Consider the following 18,761-nt stretch of genomic DNA (forward strand, 5'->3'; position numbering starts at 1 on the left):
ATATTCAGGGTTGTTTTTAATCCAAGGCATTTTGCCCAGAAGGCAATAGTAAGTAAGCTCACTGGCTGCTAAGTGGTGGTCTGAGTTAATGGGACTACAAGCTAAATGCATTTACAAATGAGCTCGGACCAGGTTCCTAGGCACATGTTTCTTTTCCATGAGTACCAAATGAGATCATAGGTCTAGAGCCAGAGGAAGGAGTCTCACCTAGTCCAGAGTCCTCATTTTATGGATGGTGAAAGTGAGGTCCAAGGAGATAAAATTGGCCAAGGTCATGCAGGTGGAAAGCAACAGAACCCAGGTCTACTGTACCACATTAAACCTATTTATTAATGCATACTGTGTGTAATGCACTGTGCTTGGGAGGTGGGGGGGCAGGGAAGATGCAAAGATAAATAAGATATGAACATAAGGCAGCTAGATAGCTGGCTTTAGAGCCAGAAGAGTTGCTTCTGGCACACACGGGCTATGGGTGACCCTGGGCAAGTCACTGAATCTCTTCTCTGCCTTAGTTTCCTCATTGGTAAAAACAGCACTGTTGTCAGGATCAAATGAGATCATGTTTATGAGGTGCTTAGCACAGTGTCTGGCACATAGTAGTTGCTTAATAAAGTTTGTTTTCTTCCTTCTCTAAGCAACTCTCTAAGACTAATAACTGAGGTTGAGCTCCATTTATATAGATCTTTATTGCTTGCAAAGCATGATATTTATTATATGCTATATATAATATTTTGAACACATAATGGGTTGTCTGTAATCATATTGCATATATTATCTATAGCATATTGCACATGTATGATATCTATAATAGTATATAGTGATATTTATAATAGTATCTATAATAGTACAATATACTCGCATACTAGTACTACACTATACTAGTATACCATTATAGTATAACATACTAGTATACTCTATGTTTTCTATAATATATTGCGTATATTACAACATATGCACATATATACATATATGTACATATATACATACAATATATGCACATATATACATATATGTACATATACATATACATACAATATATACACATATATGCTATATGTACATATATGGTTTTTCTCACAACAATCATGTAATATAGGTGCCATTATTGTCCCCATTTTTTACAATTGCAGAAACTGAGGCTGAGAAAGCAGTGACACAGAGTTCATAAATGTCTGAGGAGAAATCTGAACTCAGATCTTCCTGACTCCACATCCAACACACTCTATCCATGACAACTCCATGTTACCCCCAATTAAAGATGATTGCATGTATCATAAGTTGCAGAGAAGGTACCCTCCTGCATTGTTAAAGGACGTTTTTTGTCACTGGGAGTTTGCTGTATCAAGAAGGAAGGAAGGAAGGGAAGGAAGGAAGGAAAGGAAGGAAGGAAGGAAGGAAGGAAGGAAGGAAGGAAGGAAGGAAGGAAGGAAGGAAGGAAGGAAGGAAGGAAGGAAGGAAAGGAAGGAAGGAAGGAAGGAAGGAAGGAAGGAAGGAAGGAAGGAAGGAAGGAGGGAAGGAAGAGAGAGAAAGAAAGCAAGCCATCCCTGACTTCCATCAAGTAGGAAGAGATATAACATATATACGAATAAATGTAATACAAATTTGAATCCAAGTGCATGAGAGAAGGATAAAAGGCTAGGAAATAAGATGAAGAAGAAATCATCCCTACACCAAAATACAGGAATACCTTCCAAAAGATAAATTCCTCAATCATATACGAGTCATCTTTCAATGACTCAGCTGGGTACAGCCCAGGAAGGTTCCATGGAGGAGGTGATGTTTGACTGGGGTCTTGAAGGTTAACCTGCTCTGTGATCTTGGGTAACCATTTCATCATTCTGGCTCTTCGTTCCCTCGTCCACATAATAAGGGCCTTGGGCTAGATGGTTCCTTTTCCACCTGAAACATTCAAAGGTTCTGTGGGTAGGATGCCAACATGACACTTCAGATGGAAGAGACAGAGTGAGCAAAAGTACAGAGAATAAAAGAAGTGGGGCATCATTAGGAGACAGCAGGTAATAACATATTTTGACTGATGTGTGTATACCGTGTGTGGAGTAGCATGAGGTAAGGCTGAGCTAGCCAGAGACAGAACTCTTCCTGATATGGGCTTTTCCTATCCCGCTGTGCTTTTCTACTGGAATTACGGAATTAATTAACAGGTAGCTGAAACAGTAGATAAAGGGCTAGACCTGGAAGCAGGAAGATCTGAGTTCAAATCTAGCCTCAAACATTTACTAGCTATATAACCCTGGGCAAGTCACTTTACCTTTGCTTCCGTTTCCTCATCTGCAAAATGGAGATAATAAAAGCACCTCCCTCACAGTATTATTGTGAGGATAATTTGAGCTATTTTTGTAGTGTTTTGCAAACCTCGATGCACTCTATAAATGCCAGCTGAGTACCCCTGGCTTCTTTCAAGATTGAGTTCAAGTGCTAGTGCCTTCATCTTCAAGCTTATCTTGTATTTGCTTTATACGTTTCATATAAGACACTCATATATATAACTGTTATTTCCCCAAAAGGATGTAATATACTTGAGAACAGGGGCTATTTTTTTGAATTTTGTATCCCTCAAATCTAACACGCAGTAAGTTTTAATTTAATTTAATTTAATTTAACGTTTAATAATCAAGCATTTTAAATTAAAGCAAGCATTTAATAATGCTTTCTTGCTTGCTTGATTAGCTGGCATAATACAAGAACTTTGCCTTCCCCCACCATCAGAAGAGATATTTCTAAGGATTTTGCAAGTCTTCAATATGTGGCTACAATAATATTACAATGAATTATAAAATTGTCCTTTGTATTCAAAAGATGCTGTTGATGGTATTTCTATCAGTGTGCATGAATGGGGCTGAAAAGTTCAAAGCATGACCAGCAGCCCTTTCTACACTGTTGTGTATTGTATAGACAACAAGAGCTCAGCACAATACTCAGAAAGAGCCTCTTGTCTATAAGGGAGGGAGTTTTATTGCATAGTTCTGTCCTTGATTCCTCATCTTAGATTTGCTGTCTCAGCTTTGTGTGCCTCAGTTTCCCAATTGTAAACAGGTTAATGTTTTTACTAAAGCACTTAGCCCCCAATTAATCCAATGATTAATCATAATAGAAAATTTCATTCTAAAATAGGTATATAATGTAGAAATAATGGAATTTTAGAGCTAGAAGGGACAGTGGAGATAATCTAGTTGACTTTCCTTATTTTACAGTTAGCAAGAAACAAGCATTTATAAAGTGCCTACTATGGGCAACTAGGGTGGTGCAATGGATAGAGTACTAGTCCTGGAGTCAGGAGGACCTGAGTTAAAATTCGGTCTCAGACACTTCCTCGCCAGGTGATCCTGGGCAAGTCGCTTTACTCTGTTTGCCTCAGTTCCCTCATCTGTAAAATGAGCTGGAGAAGGAACTAGGAAACCACTCTAGTATCTTTGCCAAGAAAACCCCAAATAGGGTCACACACACACACACACAAAGTCTAGGCTCACCCACAAGGCAACATGCCAACAACTATGTCCAAAAAAGATGTGTACAAGATGAATTGGAGATAACAGGGAGAAGGATTAAGAAACAGGCTAGAAGAGAATTAACTTGTCCAAAGACAACAGGTAGTAACTGTGCTGGGATCAGAAGAACCTAGATCTCCTAACTTGTATGGTGGAAAACATGATACAAGGTTACATATTTATTCTTCTGATGAAATGGTGTGGTTTTTGCTTTTTGTTTTTATTGAGACCTGTGATTTCATGGATGTAGGGAACTCCCAAAAGTAACTTGGGGTAGGGGGTACATCACACAGTCAGGGTGTGTCAGAGGAGGATCTTGAACTTCCTGATTCTGAGTCCAGATCTCTATCCATTATGCTATGCTGTCTTGTAGGCATTTTTTATTTTAACCATTGTATAAAAATAGTCATTGAGGTGGTAATGGTGGGTGGGGTGCTTGGACCTTGAGTCAAAAAAGATCCGAATTCAAATTCATCCTCAGACATTCACTAGCTGGGCAAATCATGTAACCTCTGCCTCAGTTTCCTTATCTGTAAAGTGGGGGTATAATGGCACCTACATTCCATGGTTGTTGTGAGTATAGTATGAAATAATATTTTCAATGTGCTTTGCAAGCCTTAAGATGCTATATAAATATGCTATTATTATGCCATGTTTTTTTTCATATTTATACTGAATGGATACGCTACCTGTAGTATACCAGTACGATGAACAGTAGCAAATGAAATTCCTTAGAAAGTAAATGATGCCTGTCATAAGGCACCAATTCTGCCTACTTCTGTCTCCCTGTTTTTTAATGTACACAGACTTGTACAGGGCTATTTTCACCTATGATGCCATGGATCTCTTTTGTTCCAGTTTCCACGTATATGGTCATATAGCCCAAATCGGACCTTCAAATTACTCAGTAGTATATATAAACATCTGTCTTTAGAGTTTATTAGGTTGCCCCTGTAAGATTTCCTTCACTTTAATCTGAGCCAGAAAGTATATAGCCAGTTCAAATTCGCTGTCATGAAAAAGGGGATATCCCTCAAATTTGTAAATAGAGGCAGTGTGTTGTAATGAAAGAACAAAGACTGCTAGACTTTGGAGTTATGAGAGGTATGGCTTTTAATGTAACTTCTCATATTTACCAGCTGTGTGACCATGAGCAAGTCACTCAACTTCCTTGAACTTCTGTTTCCTCATCTACAAGGTGGATGTAATAGTACTTGCCTCTGGGTTATTATGGGGATTAAAGATGATATATGCAAAGCTCTTTGTGATCCTGAAAGGGATATTAAAAGAAATCAGCTATTACAAAAATATTTTCACTTGGAAAATGGCCAGACACTTGGCATGTTATTGTTGGACATCAGCTTGATTCTGTAGACATCTTTCAGCTGAAACCAAAAGTCTAAAAAGAAAGATGGAGAGGTTCATTGGTTTATAGACAAACCTTTTCCTGAATGAGGGAGTAAGCAAGAACAGCGCAGTCCTCTGCTTATGACAAGATGGCTGGCTTCCATTCCAGAATTTCAAACAGCTTATAAACACTAACTCGTTCATTTTTACAACCTCCTAGGAAGGAGATATGATCAGGGCCTTTAGCTGTACTTATAAAGAAAGAGAAAAGGCCAAAGGTGAGTAATAATAACTAAGAAGGCTTTTGGTGTTTACTTGGTCTTTTCCTTTTCCTGATCATTGGTAGATTTTAAAATAATGCTCTAACAGAGCCTAACAGAGTCTATAAATTCCAAATTGTATAATACCATACATTTATACCCACGTCCTTGCTACAGAGACTCCAAAGCACTTTCATATACGTGAACTCATTTATTGCATCTTTACAACTTCCTCAGAAATTAGTTTTTGTTGAGTCGTTGGTGTGCCTCCACTATTCAGCATCAAACATCTGATGATTCAGAAAACTGTGCGTGAATACATACTTATTAAATGTTTTTATTGCTTCTCTTTGATGCTTTCCAATCCTATGTTTCTAAAACAAACTGTTGACGTTCTTTTTCTTCCCTCTCTTCTACCCTAACGCAACTAATCTACATAAATATAACCTTCTAGTCCTGTCATTCTTTGGTTTGATGTTGTATACTTTCTTTTCTTCTCTTTAAATCATAAATGCTCCGTGAGAAGAAACTGACTTTGTTCTGTGCCGTGGAACCCAGCCACCTCTTCTATGTACCTTGTGGCCAATCAATAAGTACTTAATGACTTTTCTCTTTTCCCCATTCTATTGCAGTTGTATGCTGCGTAGCTATTTTGCTTCTGCTAGTGTTTATTTAATTTCATCAATTCTTAATTTTTTCCACCCCACCTCACCTTTATCTTTCACCTTTCTGTATTCCTTCTTATGATACCACATTTCAATTGACATTTTATTTATATGCTTCTTAAATATTGGCTACCTCATCTTCACGTACATAGTACTATGATGGGGTTTTATGAAATTGTATTGAATTTACCTCTTTCCAGGTTTTTAAGATCTGTAAAAAAATATAAACTCATTATGTTTTTTAGCAACACTTCATCTATTCTTCAAACTAAAGATTGTTTAAAATAATTACTACCTGTGCGACCTTGGACAAGTCACAGCTTCTCTGCCTCTGTTTCCTCATCTTTAAAGAATGGCAGGGTAGACCTATGAGGGCCCATACATCTCTGACGCTCTGTCTTAAGTTCTCAGATACTCCAATGGATCTATGATTTCATCAGTGTGGATATTCCCTCCAATGATGCAAATTGCAATTCATTCATATTGCTTTGTTATTGTTGGTTCGGTCGTGTCCGATTCTACCTGACCCCATGGATTATACTGTCCATGAACTTTTCTTGTCAAAGATACTCGGGCGGGGGTTGCCATTTCCCTCTCCAGTGAATTAATACAAGCTGAAATTAAGTGACTTCCCCAGGGTCATACAGTTAGGAGGTGTCTGATTTACATTTGAACCCAGGTCTTATGACTCTAAGCTCAGTGCCTCGCATGAGTCCACCCAGGAGTCAGAACCACCACCACCATCCCCACCACCTGAAATTCTATTTTATGTACTTTGTATACATTTTGTATTTACATGTCGCCTCCCTCTTGAGAACTGGGTTGGTTTCTTTGTCTTTGTGTCCTCATCACCTAGCACAGCATCTTGCACATAATAAGTCCAAATAAGTGCATGTTGAATTCAGTTGCATTGAATCTAAAAACAGAAGCATATGAAAGAACTAATTATCCATAACTAATCTTTCTGTGACTTGAGTTCTGTGCTGGATCTCCTTCTAAATGACCTTTGGTGTGTATGTCTTCTTGTTTGCCCAATATTAAGGACCAGAGGGCTATCAAACAATGGTATCTTTGTTGTTATATCTGTCCATGAATATTGTACCATTTTCCTACCACAAAAGTGCTACTATAACTATTTTGGTGTTGGTGAGACCTTTCTTTTGGCCTGTGACCTTCTTAGAGTATATGCTTCTAAATCTATAATTTCTCCATGCCCTCCAAGCCCTTTCTCCATTACCCCCAACCACAGTGTAAGAGAGGAAGAAATTCAAAAGGAAAGAATAGCGTATAATGGAATCTGTCGATCTCTGGGATGATGGAGTTGTTGTTGTTTGTCCTTCGTTCTTGAAGAGGATCATGTCATCAGGAAGGTGATGACATGACTTGTAATTGAATTGGATTTAAGTGAGGGAGGGCTGTGCAAAGTCACCGGCCTCACTTTCTCCTCCAGAGCCGTCTCACATCCCCTCCTGGAACCTGGAACATCCCATCTATCGTTTCCTGTTGGTTTGTTTTTATTATTATTTTTATTGTCTCCTTGTCCCACTGGTTTCTTCCCTAGTGACTGAAAACATTCCTAGATCTTCCCCATCCTTAAAAATCTTTCACTTGCCCATCACTTCAAACTATCATCTTCTACCTTTCTTCTTCATCATAGCCAGTGAATCTTGGAAATTGGATTCTAATCTCCAGTCAGAATCTCTTGGAAAGAGGCATTTTATACTCATTGCTTCCATTTGCTCATCTTTAACTCACTTCTGACCTCATAACTCCATTGAAACTATTCTTTGCAAAGTTACAGAAATGATTTGACCCACTAAATGCAATGTTCTTTCTCAGTCTTCATTCTCCTCTCTGCTCCTTTGGACTCAATTGCCATCTCAGTACAAGGAACTCCCAGACTGATGTCTAGCTAGTTTTAATCTCCCGCCAACTGCCTCCAGGATATCACCTGGCTGTCCCCATTGGCCTTTTAAAGTCAACATGAACAAAATGAAACTAATTATCTTTCCCTTCAAACTGCTTTCCTGTCAAGGGCATTGCCATACTTACAGTCACCCAGGTTCATTACTCAGTCATCTTTGTTTCTTTTCTCTCTGTTACCCACTATATTCAATCAATTTTCAGGTTAAATCAATTCTACCTAAAGAGATCTCTCCCACCTGACCCTTTCTCATCACCTCTCCCCCAGGCTATTTTGTTGTTGTTCAGTTGTGTCTGACTCTTCACCCCATTTGGGATTTTCTTGGCAAAGATACTGGAGTGGTTTGCTATTTCCTTCTCCAGCTCATTTTACCAATGAGGAAACTGAGGCAAACAGGGTTCAAAGACTTGTCGAGTGTCACACAGCTTGTAAGAGTCTGAGGCCAGAATTGAACTCATAAAGATGAGTCTTCTTGACTCCAGGGTGTGCACTCTGTGCACTACAGCGCCACCTAGCCACCACTCTCCTGATACTGCTTTTTTTTTACTTATATCTGTGTCCATATTGTCTTCTCCTAGGCAAAATGTTAGCTCTGTGAAGGCATGGATTGTTTTTAAAGATTTTGTTTGGGGTAGGGTTTTTGTTTTTGTTGTTTTTTGGTCTTTGTATGCCAAGAACCTAACACAGTGCTTAGTATTTGGCTGGAGCTTAGTAAAAGTTGGTTGGATTTAACTGAAGAAACCCAAAATGCATGTTAAGGGCATTCTTGAAGGTAGTAGGATGGAGACTGGGACTGGAATCCTATCCCCATCCCTTACTAGCTTTGGGACCGTAGAAAGATTATATAACCTCTCTCAGGAAGTTGAGGATATTTGAGGACCATTCTAAACCTTTTGAGATAAAAAAGATCATGCTGGGCAACCAAATTCTCCCATAAAAAGCATCTCTTGGTGTCACTGGCAAAGACAAACTACTGGCCCAGTGGTCAAGTGATGCAACCAAGCTTGGTAGTTCTTATGTCCTCAGATTACAGCTGCTTAGTAGGAAACCTCTATCTATGTCTTCATCACCAGTTCGGTTTCTTGTTTGATCTATTGCTCAGGAGCTGTTGATATTAAGTCTTCTGCTGGTCCTCTTGCCTTGGGGCCACAACTTTTGTGGAATGCAAATATTTAGCTTGGAGAGGATAAGTCTATAATTGATCCAGCACTTTGTGCCACACATCACCTTCATTACTCTCACATCCTGTCTCCTCTTCTTACAATGACATAGTCGATTAAATGCCAATTATTGCTGCGAGGGTACATCCATGAAGTTTTATTGTGTTTAGGTAAAGGGAAGACAGCATCAGTGATAAGAAGGTCATGAGACGCACAAGTCTTCAGTGGTAAGTGACTGTTGCTGTTTCTGACTTCATTCCTTTCAAGAACTCCTGGCCATGACTGATAGTCTGTGCCTATTCTGGCATTAAAGTCACCCAGAATTACAAGCTTGTCCTCTTTCAGCACACTGATGATGAGGGTCTCTAGGTCTTCATAAAATTTTTCTTTGACCTCATCAGGGTTCGTCATGATAATGGTGGTGTGGTGGTTTCTGGAAAATGGCAATCACATTGTCATGAGCCTATCGTCCACTCCTTTGGGGAGGCATATAATCTTGCTGACTAGATTAGCTTTGATTACAAAAACGATGCCACCTTCACAGTACACCCCATCACTTTGGGCACTCCAGAAAAACATGTATCCAGCTCTGATTTCGGTAAGCTGGCCTTCACTGCTTCCATTTGAATTGTCTTAGGAAGATTCTGAAAATAACCAGTCAAGTTAAGGTACCTGACCCTGAAGTCCTTTCCTGAGCTGAAATGCCAAAGAATTCAAACTCTACTGCAGAGAATAGAACTCTGATGGACTGGCCAAGAAAAGCAGTCACATGGAGGTCAGAAGAAGTGATACAAGGACACTGTCAAGGTGTCTCTGAAGAACTTTGGAAATGAGCATGAGACACGGGAGACACTGGCATAGGACCACTCAACATGGCCTGCCCACATCAGAGAAGGTGCTGTGCTCTATGAGCAAAGCAGAATTGCAGTAGCTCAAAAGAAACATCAGATATACAGACTTAAAGACATCTCTAGTTCAAATGTTCATATGGACTATTTGTGCCCAACCTGTGGTAAAGCCTTCTGATCTTGTATTGGTCTGATTGGCCACATTCGGACACACTGTACCTTGACCCCAACATAGTGATGTCATTTTGGTCCTCTTGAAGAACAAAGGACAACAACGAACCATTGCTCAGGGTGCAGCCTTATTTCTTCTCCTTATTCTGACAGTTTCTGGCATATCCTGAGTTTTTGTTTTGCTACTTGTATCCCCTTCTATTGTATTCAGTTCTTTTGTTGCTTGTCCTTCATTCTGGAAGAAGACCAATGATCACAAGGGTAATGTCTTGACTTGCATGCTTAGGTGCAGTGAAAATGTGCTGGATTTGAAGTTAGAGGACATGGGTTCAGATTTTACCTCTATCACATACTATCTGACATTACCAATTCAGAGCTCAACAAGGTCTCCTGTCATTAAAGTTTATGCCTAAGCTGTGCACCAGCTCTAAAGTTTTTACATGTACTTTGTAAATCTAATTACTGCTAAGTTAGGGGCATGGTCCTATATAACTGGGGCTCATAGTTAGGGGTAGTATTTGGAGCTAGAGATAACTTTCTCTGTGCATTTAGTGGCCTTAGAAAAGAATTCCTCTCCAGGAATCCTTAACCTGGGGTCTATGAACTTGTTCTTTTAAAATATTTTGATAACTATATTCCAGTATAACTGTATTTTATAGTTTATAATAAACTATATTTTATGTATTCAAAAACGTTAAGTGACCATGACAGTGCTTGCACCAAACATGGTGAATGGGCACTCACGAGGCTAAGGCTGGTAGAAGTCCAGGAGTTCTGAATTTCAGTAAGGCTAAAAACACTAATAGGGTGGCCACACTAATTCTGGCACCAAGATGATGAGCCCCCAGGAGTAGAGGACACCAGGCTAAGAAGGGGCAAACCTGCCCAGATTGGAAAAATGGAGCAGGTTAAAGGTTCCATGTGGATCAGTAGTGGGATCGGGCCCATGAGTACCCATTGCAATGGTAGCCAGCCTGGGGGAGATAGGGGACATCCAGCCTCAAAACAGAAGCAAAATTGAAAAAAAAACCAAAACTTACCTTACTTACCTCACAGGATTTTTGTGAAGACAGGTCTCTGAAAAGCTTCAAGTGTTAATGTAAATTTCGATTACTATTATTCCCCCATCAAAAAATGAGATTCAGTTTCTCATCCATATTTAAAATAATCCATTTTATCATCTCCATAAAAGAAAGATCTTACTAGCTACCATGTAGATGACTTTAAAGTGATTCATTTGTCTGGGATCCTTTCTGATCTAACTCAGGAATCAGATTCCCTCACAAAGAATTGTTTCACTTTGAGAAGAACCCTTAAGAGCATTCTTTCTCTTCCTTCCCCGCTGCCACCCAAGTTTTATTTGTCCTGATGAGGCCAAGCTAAACGCTTTTTTTCCCCTTGTTAGGAACAGCAAGAATTTTTCCATACTCCTTTCCTTCCAGACCACAACAAGCCTCCTTCAGTGTATCTGGCTGACGTCAACTTTTCACCTTAATCCCTGTGGATTCCCCTCCAAATTTTCTCCAGAGAAAGTTGCTGGAGTGTGTATTCCAGCCACAGAAGAATGAAGGAAATATTCTTGTTGAATATTTTTATGTCCATTACCATTCTGGCTTTGGGAAGCTCCAGCCTGGAAATGATTCCCTGCTTCAGGCATGTTTTCCTTGGGCTGGGATCGGGCTTGCAATCGTCTGTCAGTGCTCCAGGGGTGGAGGGGTGGGGGTGGGGAATCTTAGTGGGAGGTAGCCTCAAGGAATGAGAAGTACCATATCAAATGCTGCTTCAGTTCTTCATTTCTTTTCCTTTGTTGACTCTACTCTTTTCCATTCAAATCGGTTCCCTGATCCCCATTTCTACCCCCTAGTCAATCAGATATTTTTGTTATTAAGCTCCATATGTATAGCTATATGTGCAAGAGATATATGTACACAGTTATATGTGTACTTTGGCTATAAAATAAAAGCACAGTCCCCTCTCTCAAGAAGCTGACATTCTATATACAGACTCATGGCCCTTCCATTCAGGTTCTGCACAGGCTTCACGATGACAAGTGTTGGGTTCAGCCCAACATAGCTGGAAGCCTGCTTTTCCTCTCTGGAACCATTCCAAAGCCCTTTGGCCAAGTCTGGATCCCCAAGGGGAGTTCTCTGGATCTCCTAGCCCACATGATTCTTAGTCTCAGGTGAAAGGTTCTGGTCTGTTGCAAAGGTAAAAAGTCTTTATTAATCAAGCACAGCTTGAGGTTAACACGGATTTTATATTAACACTCATCTTGTGCCAGTTGAAGATTCCTCAGATATTGCAGAGACCAATATCAACCTTCAGATGAATGAGTGCTGGGTTTTCATCCAGAGTTAATAGTTTCTCTCTTCCCCACCTCCCCCACCCACTCTGACCTGTGATTTCATCAGTGTAAGGCACCCTTAGTGAGGAACTCTCTCTACCAATGAAGATTGGCCCCTCCTCTTTAACTTAAACTCTTAGAGAGCTGCCTAAATAAGAGCGTATTTATTTCATTGGAGACAAATTCTTCGCTCCTGGAAAAAGAAATATTGAATAAAAAAATCTTCATTGCTTATAGGTCCCTGCCTCCTGGAGTTCCTAAATCATTCCCTGGGAATGGATTAGTTAGTTGCTTGGGGGAGCAGAACTCTTTCAGGGAATGAGTGATTTTAGGCAATGTCTAAAATGCAGTCCATTGTAAATTAAAACAATCTGCCATAGAGATTATGAATTATGAAAAAAGGAAATGTGGCGCTTGGGGCCACCTCCGGACTTACAGGGTAATTCCCTCAGAAATGGTTCAAGGTACTAAAAAACTAAAAACTTGTGAACCTCTACAGATATAGTTACCTTTAATAATCAGCCAGAAGACACAATTGGTACCTCCTTTTATATCTCATCTATTGTAATCTTGAACTAGTTCATGCTTTTCATGTATATATTTCATCTGTTTGTCTTCTCTCCCCAAATAGATTATATGCATGTTGAAGGACTCCCTCTCTCCCATATGTGTGTGTATGTAATAGCCATTCAATAACTATCCATTAAAGTAGATCTGTCAATCCATCAATGTTGATGTTGCTTCTCAAGAAAGAGATCACAACCCACCTATGCCTGCTCCCACCTTGTGCAACTCTTGTCTTTCTTTTCCCGTAAGTTTGCCACACAGAGTCCACCCTATATGCTGGTGACCATCCTTAATTTCTCCTGAAATTGTGAGGTTTGCCGCTTTGCAATCAATAAATAGATATCAGTTTGATTTCTAATCAGTTCAACAAATATTTCTGTGTTTTGCTGAAAATGCCAAAAACGAAATTGTCCCTTCCCTTGAAAGAGCCTCCGTACAACTGATTTGCAAGCTAGCCTATTAGACATATAAGGTCATGCCAAAAAAAGGAACAAACTCAATCATTCAGCTCATTATGCATCATTTTATGATTATTTCAGCAGTCTATAGTTTCAATGGAAGCTCTCAATCTTTCTTCCTCTTCCCTGAATTTTGAAAATGTCATTGGACACTAAGTCTAGCCTATCAAATCTCCATGTACTGTAAAGTTTTGTTTTGTTGAAAAACAAACAAACCTTAAGTTTGTCACCTTTATTGTTCTTTAAGAATTTATTACATTTTATCGATCACCATGCCTTCCCCAAAAGAAACATACAAAATGAGGAACAGAAGACATAGGGGAATTCCTCTTAGGTTTTTTTTTTCTCTCAGCCATGAAAGTTAACTCTCTCCAGACATCAGTTAAATTGTTTTTTTCCAAAGATTCTATTCACTCCTAAAGATAAAGCAACAGAATCGTAGTCTCTGTGGGAAGGGCTATTAAAGATCATATTGCACTAGTCTGTGTGTGTGTGTGTGTGTGTGTGTGTGTGTGTGTGTGTGTGTGTGACAGAGAAGGAGACAGAGACTGAGAGACAGAGAGAGACCAACACAGACACATACAGAGACATAGACACATAGACATAGGCAGTGAGTTAAAATTATACCTCTCTAGAGAGGCAGCGTGTTACATGGCTAGAGAGCTAGTAATAAGATCAGGAAGACCTGGTTTCGAGTCTCAGACCTGGGACTGACACAGACTGAATCTTTGACTCTGGTTAAGTCACTTAAATCTACCCCAGGCAACACTCTAAGACTACAAATTGCCTAACAATTGATTTGAATAGTGTATGGAAGAGTTCTTTCCTTATTAGAAGTTCTCTACCCTGATGAAATCACAGGTGCACACACACACATATTATATATGTATATATGTATATGTGTGTGTATATATATATGTATATATATGCATACAGGAACAAATATACATATTGGTTGTTGTCCTTTGTTCTCTAAGAGGACCAAAATGACATCAAGGTGTAGTGTGTCCGACTGTAGCTGCTGGACCAATACAAGCTCAGAAGACTGACAAATTGTGTGAACATTTGGAGTGTAGGTGTCCCTAACTTTGTGTATTTCATATTTCTTTTGAGCTACTGCAATTCTGCTTTGTTCACAGGAGATTCAGCATGCCATACTAGACAGTCCTATGCTAGTATCTCCCATGTCTCACAGTGGATTCCAAAGTTCTTCAGAGATGTTGAAAACATCTTTGTGTTACTTCTTCTGACCTTCTTGTGAGTGCCTGCCTTGTGTGAGTTTTCTGTCAAATAGTCTTTTAGGCAAACATATGTTTGGCATTGAAATAACGTGGCCAGCCTATCAGAGTTGTGCTCTCTGCAATACAGTTTGAATGGTTAGCAGTTTAATTTGAGAAAGGAACTCAGTGTCTGGTACCTTATGTTGCCAGGAGATCTTCAGAATCTTCCTAAGACAATTCAAATGCAAGTGATTCAGTTTCCTGGCATGGTTTCACAGGCATACAACAATGAGGTTAGCACATCTCTGTAGACCTTCAGTTTGGTCGTCAGTCTAATGCCTCTTCTCTCCCATACTTTCCTTCAGAACCTCCCAAATGCTGAGCTAGCTCTGGCAATGCATGCGTCAACCTCATCGTCTGTACATATCCCTGGAAAGTATACTGCCAAGGTAGGTAACCTTATCCATAGCATTCCAAAGTTCTCCATTTGCTGTAACTGATGGTTCCACATATGGATGGTGTGATGCTGGCTGGTAGAGAACTTCTGTTTAAATGTCAAGCCAAAATTAGCACAAGCAGCAGAGAATCGATCCATAGTCGGTTGAGTACTCCACACACGTGTGTGTGTGTGTGTGTGTGTGTGTGTGTGTGTGTGTGTGTGGAGGAGTGGGTAGAGTAACGCATTATTCAGATTTGAATCCTGCCTCCTCAGGAGCAGTGTGATCATGGAAAAGTCATAACTTCTCTGAACCTGTAAAATGGGGATACTAGTATCTACATCACAAGATCCAAAAAAGTTATATATAAACACTCTGAAAACCTTCCCAATGTAAATGTGAGCTGCTATTATTTAAAGCAACCACCCCCCAATTTTTTTTTTACATAAAGCAACCATGCATTTAATGAGGGATAGCTGAGGGCAGAGGAGGCAGTATTTAGGCAGAGATGAAAAGAATCACTGCAATACCTACCATAGACAGGGTGTAGCAATGGCCACCTGGGAGAAACTCCTCAGAATTTGGATCATAGAATTAGAGGTGGGAGAGACTACCAAGGCCATTCATTCCAACCTCTTCATTTTACAGCTGAGGGAGTCGAGGCTCAAATTTAGGTGCCTTGTCTGACACGACCCAGGTAGGAAGCAGCAGTTAGGATTCAAATCCAAGCCTTCCTGGCTTGGTGGCCATTATGCCAAGTTGCTTATTATCCAAATTCTTTCTTTCCCTCATTTCTGCTATCTAATCAGTACCAGGTCCTTTCAACTGCATCTCTATGACATTTTTCCCATTGGTTGAGATGGTATCTCCTCTTTACTCTCATAGCCATCACTCTTATACAGGGCCTTACGACCACCTCCTTATGCTTCTGAAATAGCCAGTGTATCAGGCTTCCCACTCTCTCCTCTCTCCTCCAAACCCTATGTCATATCAATACCAGAATGATCTTTTTTTTTTTAATATCCATGCATCTGGCCATGTCAATCCTCTGATCAAAGATTTTCAGGAACTCTTGCCTAATATTCTCTAGGCCCTCCACAATCTGGAGCCACCCAACTTTTCTAATTACATTTCATATTATAGTCTTCCACATATTTTGAATTTCAACCAAACTGAATTTCTCTCTCCCTTGTCAGCAATACTCTCTCATCTCCAGACTTTTTTTTCACATTGTCCCCTCTATCTGATAACATCTCCTCCTTTCTTCACCCATTGAATTTAAAGCCACTTAAGCTCTGTATGCCTCGGTTTTCTTGACTGTAAAAATGAGATTTGTGAAAGTGCTTAGTGCAGCGCCTCGCACAAAATGAGTGCTTAATAAGTGTTTGTTTCTTTCCTTCTTTCTTTTCTCCTCCCTTCAGTGTCTGTCATAGTGCTCTCCTCACAAAAGCTCTTAATGAAGTTTGCTGTTTTACTCCAATGCAAGTCTGGATTCTCAAAGGCTATGCCCAACAGAATACAAATTCTGACAGATGTGACCAAGCTGGGAAGGAATCAAGTATGGCCCTAGACATGGATCCTGTAGCTACAGTTCAAGCATCACTCTAGAAAAATTTCACCTAAGGTTGAAAAAAAATTTTTTTGACCACAGCAACTGTCTACTATGGTACTAAGGTGTTTCTACACTGTTGGGGGAATAATAGTAATCAAAATTTACATTAACACTTTAAGCTTTTCAGAGTCCTGTCGTCACAAAAGTCCTGTGAGGTAGGTAAGGTAAGTTTTTTTTTTCAATTTTGCTTCTGTTTTGAGGCTGGATGTCCCCTATCTCCCCCAGGATGGCTACCATTGCAATGGGCACTCATGGGCCTGATCCCACTACTGATCCACGTGGAACCTTTAACCTGCTCCATTTCTCCAATCTGGGCAGGTTTGCCCCTTCTTAGCCTGGTGTCCTCTACTCCTGGGGGCTCATCATCTTGGTGCCAGAATTAGTGCGGCCACCCTATCAGTGTTTTTAGCCTTACTGAAATTCAGAACTCCTGGACTTCTATGTTTGGTGCAAGCACTGTCATAGTCACTTAATGATAATAGCAACAGTAAGAGCTAGCATTTATATAGTGCTTACTGTGTGCCAGACACTGCGCTAAGTACTTTATAATTATCACCTCATTTGGTCCTCACAGCAACCTCGGGAGGTGGGTGCTATTATCATCCCGATTTTATAGATGAGGAAGCTAAGGCAGACAGAGGTCAAGTGACTTGCCCAGGGTCATATGGCTAATAAGTATCTGAGGCTGGATTTGAATTTGGATCTTCCTGACTCCAAGCCCGCTGTGCTTCAAACCGTATCTCATTCAGCGAATAAGCTTTTATTATGTGCTTAGTCTATGCTAGGCACTGTGCTAAGTTCTGGGGATACAAAGAAAGATTTTAAAAAAGCCCTGCCCTCAAGGAGCTCACATTATAAAGAGAGGAAGGCACAAAACATGTAAGTAACTAGGTCTATACAGTATATGATACACAAAGAGTAGATGGATGGGAACCTCTGAGAGAAAGGCACTAGCCTTTCTAGACTGGGAAGGGTCTCCTGCAGAAGTGGTATGTGAGCTGAGCCTTATAGGTCAGAAAGGTTGTAATGCCTAGGCTCACACAGCTAGACATTGCCAGGGTCAGTTGGGACTCCAGTCTAATTCTGACCACAAAACCAGAGCTGTCCACATTATATTGCACTGCCATGTTGATTAAGCATTCCCCCAGCTACCAACTGTAGCACCTAGGTGGCACAAGGCATGGAACACTGGACTTGTGTAACAACAATGCTGCTTGCAGCTACTGTGGCTGTGCAAGGCCAATAACACAAGCACACAGGAGGGCTACTAGCACAGGTTCTTTGATCTGCTTTTCTAAGGAAAGCAACTTTAAGGGGTTTACAATCTCACTTTAATCAAACATACATATATCACTCACTTAGTTCAGGGGGAAAGCCAGCACCCTGAAGTTCAGAGCAAATACAAACAGAAATTACAAGCATAGATTATATAAACAGAGCAAACACACACAGAAATCAACAGGCCTCTATCTGTCTGAATAGAGAATTACATAGTTACCAAAGAGAGAGGCACCAATATCTGGATTTTCAAAGCTGGGAGGTGAGGGGGGTGGGGTGTCCAACAGCTACCCAGAGTCTCCTCTGACCAAATCACCAACACTCTTCCAATGAGAGTGCCCCCAAAGGCAAAACTCCAACCTCAGAGCTCTCAGTGCCCTGAGGGCCGAGAGCTTACTTAGCAAAAAGCTGTGGGGCCTGGAGCCTCACATCTAGTTAGTGAAAGGGTCTGGGCCTGCCTCTAATCAGGCCTCCCTTTGTGGGACCCACCTGAGGCCTATTCAATGGGCCATAAAGATCTTTCACTTACAGATTGAACTCATGTTGAGAAGATATGAGTTCAAATCCAGCCTCAGATACTTATTAGCCATGTGACCTTGAGGAAGTCACTTAACCTCTCTCAGCCTCAGTTTTCTCATCTGTAAAATGGGGCTACCCAGGGTTGCCATGAAACTCAAATGCAAAGTGCTTTGCAAACCTTCAAGAGGTAATGTAAAATGTTTGCTATCCTTAGCATCAATACCCCCACAGACCACCCTGTAGAAGTTGGAATCCTTCCTGCTAAACAGTGCAGTGGGGATCAAAAATCTAGTGCTAAAGCTTTATTTACTTGGCAGCTCTGTCAGTTCAGCCTCTTTAGTCTTGATGCTCTCTCTATATGTCAGTGAGTACAAGGCAAACCCATTGTAGTACTCTATGGTCTCAATGAATTGTCAAATAGTTGAGGTCAGGGCGCCCTAACTGT

This window comes from Trichosurus vulpecula, chromosome 6 (assembly GCF_011100635.1).
Source record: "Trichosurus vulpecula isolate mTriVul1 chromosome 6, mTriVul1.pri, whole genome shotgun sequence".
Classification (NCBI taxonomy): Eukaryota; Metazoa; Chordata; class Mammalia; order Diprotodontia; family Phalangeridae; genus Trichosurus; species Trichosurus vulpecula.